A 7029-nucleotide genomic window follows, 5' to 3' on the forward strand; every position below is an offset into this window, starting at 1 on the left:
CAGGCTGGATAGGGATGGGATGTAGCAGCTTTATTGGATATGTTTTCCTCTTCCTTTCTTATCTGGATTAACCCTTCGTGGGTTCAAAGATGGGCTATTGAGGTTCTCCATTGTGCTCACAAGTTGGCCAGTCCTCTGCAAAGAAATAACCTTCCTCCTGAGTACATTTGTAACCAGGACCTTAACATGGAACAGGAGCAAAAGGGAAGGTCTAAGGAATGGGAAAGGTCATTTTTTTCCTCTCTCTAAGTCTATAATATCCCTGTAGATTAATGTATCTATATAATATCTATAAAAATCCTTCCCTGTGAGGGTGCTAGGCGCTGGCACAGGGTGCCCAGAGAAGCTGTGGCTGCCCCATCCGTGGCAGTGTTCAAGGCCAGGTTGGACACAGGGGCTTGGAGCAAGCTGCAGGGGTTGAAACTGGATGAGCTTTAAGGTCCCTTCAACCCAAACCACTCTGGGATTCTATGGTCCAAGATGGAACATTGCAAATTCCAATGGATGGGATGCTGTGATGAAATGAAATAAGCTCTTTTTGGGGGCGTATTTAGTAGCTGGTGGGTATCTCAGCCTGCATCCAGCCTCTTTTATCTCCCTTGCCTTGCTCTGAGCTCTTCCCTTCTTTCATTCCCCTGCTCTGGATTCATTTACTTGACAGACTTTTCAGCTTAATGTCTTGCTCTAAATTGTCCCTATATGTATCCCATCTGTAATGTTCCCATTACACAGACAAGGAAAAAAACCCACAAAACCCATGGATTCCCAAATGACACATAAATGCAGCAAAATGCCCCTCAAACCCAGCCAGCAAAGCACTTAAGTACCTCTGTGGGGGTGCCAACACCACTGCAGTGATTAGCAAGGAGGCAATGCCTAAATTTTGTCTGGATCCATCCCATTTGAAGCTGCTGTGGGATGAAGCAAGGACCATGGGAGCAAGTCCCTGTGCCCGGGTGACAGCTGGTCCTTGTTTTACAGCTTGACCTATTTGTTTCTCTCCATTGCACTACAAGAGCATCCCTTTCCTATTTGCATCGGGGTCACCGAGGCAGTGACACGAGTCAGAGTCAGCCTGGGGAAATGAAAAGGAAACTCTCTTATTAATAGAGTGTTGGGAGTGCTGAGGATGGCCGGGGTTCTGTGACAAACCTTGCCTTTATTTCAGCAAGACATTGCAATATGGTGTGTTTTGCTTTGCAAGAGGTTTGAAACCCAAGGAGAAAACCCCATTTATTGCAAGAAAACTCTTTCTTTTCCCTGCTCCCCTTTATCGTACTGAGGTTTGACCCCCTTAGAGTTGCAATGGGCACCTCAAACACGTACACCGAGTCATGCCATGCTGCTCCCACCTTCCTAACCTTTTAAACTTCATTGTTTTACAGTGCAATAAGAGTTAAGAGTTTTGCAGCAGGAGAAAAGGCAAGAAGAGGAGGGCAAGGAGCTACGTTTAGCCTAGGTTGGATTTAGATGCTGGGTTTGACCTCAGAAGGAGCTGGAAATCCTCAAGGGGCATTTGTAAGATTGTGAGAAGCAGCAGCTTTTTGTAGTTTCCCTGTAATTTTTGTATTTTCCCCTTATATTTTCACTTTCACCTTTATTTTTAAAGCCAAATATCAGTGGGAGGCAGGGCCTTATTTGCCCCAGGTGGGCCATCAGCTGTGGCTCATCAGGAGTAGATGGTATCTCAATGGTTCCTGGGATGGAGAGGTTATGTGGTCTCCTGCTGCTCATCCTCTCAGTCTTTTTTACCCCAAAACTAGGGAAAAAGTAGTTCTGCCAAGCATAATCCTCACCACATTGCTTTGCCCTGGTTGTGGGCTTGTGCATGGAAGAACCAAGATGCTCATTTTGGAGAAGGAAAGCTAGGATTGGCCTGCAGCCCTTCACTTGCACCAAAGGTATCTCTCCTAAATCCTGGCTTTTTGTGAAATGATGGTTTTTAAGGAGGTTATTTTATGAAGTCTTTTGGCACATACAGGCTTGTGCTTTGTAGGGTTTTGGAGAACGTGGGCTTCAGAAAGGTGGGGGTTTGACCTTCTCTCAAGGGCTTCCCTCTCTGTGATGGGTTCAGCACTGGTTGCGTGTCCTACCAAGAAGGCATTTGTATCGTCTGCTTGAGCTGCTCCATATATCCCAGCCTGGCCTGGAGCTTTTCCAAGCTTCTGGAGCACTTCATGAGTACATGGGATAGGGGACACATCCCTGCGGGCATGTTTGACGTCCAGACCTGCTTTATGGGGTCCCCCCCACAACATCAGTGTCCTGGTTTTTCACCTCCACTCTACTTTGTCCTTCCTCTGGTCCAAGAAGCAGTTTAATTAGTGAGCTCTGTAATTAGGGCATTTATTTGGGAGGTGGGGAATGCTACTCCGTGCCTGCTCTATGAGGATACATCACATCCCAGGGCTGTGCACCCCTTCATCTATCTCCTGCATGCAGCCTCCCATGCACCATCATGCTGCATTGCACCAGCTCCCTCTTGCAGTGTGTGCAAAAAAAACCCTAGATTTGGGTAAAAAACTTTAAATCAGCCCTTTTTGCCCCATTTCCATCACTTTGAACATGGGTGAAACATCAGTGCTGGGTGAGGTTCAGTGGGGCAAAGCTGAATGTGTCCTGAAGCTCATCCCAGGGTAAGGAAACAAAGATTCCATGCAACCTTTAGGTTTTGGCAATAAAGGCTTGAATTGGGCTGTAAAGGGGGAAAATGCTGCATTTCCTGCAAATTTAGGTTCCTCCTAAATGCAAAACATCCCAGGGAATAGATAGATGGACTGGAGCTGGTCATGTCATTTAGAGTCAGGGCTAAAAGCTGAATTTGTTCTGCTAATGGGTGTGAAGGGAAATGGAAAGCAATGAAATAGTGGGGAGGAACGAGTAATTAATGGGATAATTGTGAGGGATATGTAAGCTGGCTAATGGAGGGGTTATGGCACAATGGGCTCATTTAAGACTTGAGGGAAATCGGGCTGTTTTTTTCCCCTTAAAATAGCTGTAAGGTTGGTGTATTGAATGGGGCGTGAGTTAGCAGAGCTCACAAACATCTGAACTCCACAGGCTGGATATGGGGCAATAATTTGAGAGAAAACCCTGGTTTTCTGTAAGAATAACCATCCTTTTATGGTATTGTCTCTGCGTCCTTCATCGACCTCCCACTCTGCTGGGTTACAGTTTAGCTTTGTGGTGCAATTTTCCTTCTTCCAAGCACAAGAAGGGATGAACAGGGGGATGCCTTTCCAATGCCTGAGCTTCCCAGCTCCTCAGGATATTTGCGTCCACAGGGGTGCTGCAGACCCCATATTTAGGTTGTGCAGGGAAAATAGGCACAGCCTATTTGTGCCCAAAGCATCTCCCATCTTCTCCACCTGCCAAATCTGCTTTTGATTATAAAGCTGTTTTCTCACCCTTATTTCCCATCCTTGCACTCCCCCCTGGGTCTGGGAGATGCTGGGACCTGTTTCTATCCCATTTTCCTCCCTCACTGCCCATTTATACCCTTTGTGCCTTTCTCTTCTTCCTTTCTCTTCCATTTCAGCAGAAAACCTTGTACTTTGTTTGCTGCTAGATCAGCACAGGTGTATATATAGATACAGATGGAGTTAATTTATAGACAGGCTTTCTCATCTCATCCCTGACCGCCAGCACTTCTATTGGCATTCCCTTGCTTGTACCATCTAACTTGCAATCCTCTATTATTGTCTGCTTTCATCCCCTACCTATAGGATAAGTGTTTTATACTAATGTCCTCGGCTCCCTGGTTGAATTGCTTGTTTCATGTGTTACCAGGTGATGGCAGGAAATAAATGCAAGAACCAGGCTTTTAAGGGGGGAAAAGGAAATGTCATTTCATTATATTAAAATCTACCCATATAAATACATTTTCATTATCAGGAGGAGAACTGCAGGCAAGGCAAAGGAGACTTTTTACACATGAAAAGGTCTTTGTTTGAAGGTCTGTGTGCTCCTGGGGAAGGGGAATGAGGATTACAATAGAAGAAGCTGTTGCTGGTCCTGTACAGCTGGGGCTGTATTACTTTGGGATAGCTTGGAGCAACCTGCTCTAGTGGAAGATGTCCCTGCCCATAGCATGGGGGTTGGAGCTGGATGAGCTTTAAGGTGCCTTCCAATCCAAACCATTCCATGATTCTATATTCCTTACTGCTCCACCTTGCTGGACCCCTGATGGGGTTTTCCTGGCGCTCTGCATATAAGGAACTAAAGGTTTTGGAAGGGTTGAACCCAAGTGGTGGACATCAAGGCTTGGTTTTCTATCCATCTGGATGGAGGAATTGAGGTCTGGGGTGGCTTGGGAAGGGAGCTTGGGTGCCCCATTGAATATATCGCGAAGCTCCTCTTGGCTTTGATGCTCAGCACTGGGGATACATACGTGTCTTCTTAACCTTAAATATCCCCTGCCAAACCCAGAATGGGCTCTCAGCTGTGGGTCACCAGCTTGCCCAGGAGGTGCTGGCCATGGTGAATGCTGGATGGGATTACTGGTGTGCTGAAGAGCTGCTTTGCCTAATCTGGTTAGAGGGAAAAGAACTAAACAGTCCCTTTGGACGTGGTGTTTCATGCAGTAAATGGTTTAACAGCTTGGTGGGAATTAGCTGGGCTCAGAGATAACAAGGAGGAATCGTGGCACGTGGAGGGTCTCCCTGTTTATCTTCCAGCTGGGGTATGTTTTGGGTTGAATTCCCAACATTTTCTTTGCAATCACAAAGGGGAGAAATGGGTGTTTTTTCTTCCCGAAGCCTGAGCCACTTGTGCAATGATGAGATGCTGGGAGGCTTAGAACTCCAGTAATCATGAGAGCTGTCAAACAGCACATTAAAGTAAGTAATTACAAGTGTGGAAGGTTCCCAATTCTGCACAAATTTTAACTGAACATGGGTTTTTTTACACAAAAAATACCCAAGATTAAATAGGTTGTGACTTGCTTGGCTTGCAGCCTGGTCTACACCTGTGTGCCTGCTGCTCCAGGGACCCATGTTTTCCATTGCTGCCCTCCATCAGTGAGAGCTGAGGTGCTGTGGCACATAATCAGGAGGAAAAACCACAGGGGTTTTGGGGTAATTTTTAGCCTTTTTGGTGATGAGGAGCTTTGGCAACAGAGTTAAGTGATCCCGTGATATAAAAGAAACACCTCAAATACACACTGATGAGTGGCTCAGCTTCCATAAAAGATGGTTTTGGGATACAGAAAAGCAGCTTAAACGTTGTCAGTGGTTGTGGATGAACTTTTTCTCTGCAGAGTGCCGTTGTGGAGGTCGGGAAGGGTGATTGACTGGCAGCAGTGCTGCTTTGAAGACGTTTCAGGGTGATTGCAATTGGGTTTTATGTTCTGAAATTGTCAAAATGGAGCAGTTTTGTAGTTACAAATTATTTGCTTTGGAAAGCAAAGCTGGTGATGGGAGGAAATTGAAATGGGGAATGAGCAGGAACACGGCTGGTTAGCTGGCGTGCCTCTAACTGATGCAAATTCATTGCCCATCATGGTCTTTTAATGCAAGTCTGGGTTTACCTGTTGGCTCAGGAGCTACCCCTTTCCTTTTTCTCAGGATGTTTCAGGTGCCAAGGGAGTTTTCATGATGTCAAAAGCTGTGATGTGGCTTGCTCATGGCCTTTTGGTCTCCCTTATGGCAGTGTCAGCAAAGAATCCCCTGGCAAGGCTGTGGGGAGCTGCTGCCTCCTGGTTGCACATCCAGCCCTGTTATTTATTCCCAATTTGGGGACATCTCTGCTCATGGCAAGGAGGTAGCCATGCCCTTGCCTCCTCCGCCATGATTTTGCCCAGAGAGTCCTTTTTCCTTTCCTCTTTTCCAGCAGAAAGAGGTTTGCTGGTGCTCAGAGAGCAGAAACCACCTTCTTTACGATGTTGCAGGCACTGAGGAAGATGCAGCTCGGTAACACGATGATCTACCAGCTTGTGTTTTGCCCCAAGGTCCCAGCATCCCAAAAAAGCTTCATGCGTCTGAGCTCAAGTGTTGATTTAGTGTTCAACCATTGGAAAGGCTCCTGGGTGACCTTGCTTGTCTCCTTCTCTTGCTCAGCCTCCTATTTAGCACCTGCAAAGGAAATAAGGGGGAAAATAATCCTCTATAATTTATGGACAAACCCAGTAACAGGGTCAGAAGCTTCAGGAGGGCCCAAGTACCCCCTGGGATGCTCGTGGGATGGGAGGCAGACCCCATCTCCACCTGCACTGAGATCATTAAGGACATTTTACGTATATGCAACCTTCCTGTTTGCATTTGCTCAAGAAACAGGGAAAATAACATTAAGTTGAGAGGCTTTTGAGTACAAGCAGCATGAGGTGAAGCCCCGTTCAAGGCTGCTAAATGGTTTTGTGGGAGGAAATATTGGGGGTGAAGTGTACTTTTGGAGAATAGTCACTCTGTATGGTGCTTGTGCTGCCTGGGGATTTGTCCCATTGTGTGCTGGGTCTCTCCTCTCTGCAGTATCCCTCATTTGTGGCTTGTTGGAGTTGCTTGTTTTGTGCAAACTACCCCATGCTGCACCTAATGCATCCTACAATAAGAGCTATTTCCTTGCGTGGGGAGGGAAAGCTCATCCCAGAGCACTGCATTCCAACATGAGGATGCGCCTCTGGGAACCATTGCGAATGCTTCCCCAAGCCAAAACCTGCTAAGGAAAAAGCTCTTTGCTGTGAGGGTGATGAGGCACTGGCACAGGCTGCCCAAAAGTGGTAAATGCTCCATCCCTAGCAGTGTTCAAGGCCAAGTTGGGTGACATGGCCTAGGGTGAGGTGTTCCTGCCCATGGCAGGGGTTGGACCTAGGTGATCTTAAGGTCCTTTCCAACCCAAACCATTCTGTGATTTATTTGTCATTCTTTAACGTTTTCCTTCCTTTCTTCTTTGGCAACCGGTCTGTTTGCCAAGTGCTTTTCATCCATGCTCTGCTCCAACACTGCTGCCGGACCCCATGGGATCCCTGCCACACGCGCTGGCGATGTCGCATCGCTCTCTGCATCTTGAGCATGAATTATTCACACCCTTTGCAGG

This window comes from Pezoporus wallicus, unplaced genomic scaffold (assembly GCF_028554395.1).
Source record: "Pezoporus wallicus isolate ANWC-B61680 ecotype Strahan unplaced genomic scaffold, APGP_CSIRO_Pwel_v1 contig_14547, whole genome shotgun sequence".
In the NCBI taxonomy this organism is placed as follows: domain Eukaryota; kingdom Metazoa; phylum Chordata; class Aves; order Psittaciformes; family Psittacidae; genus Pezoporus; species Pezoporus wallicus.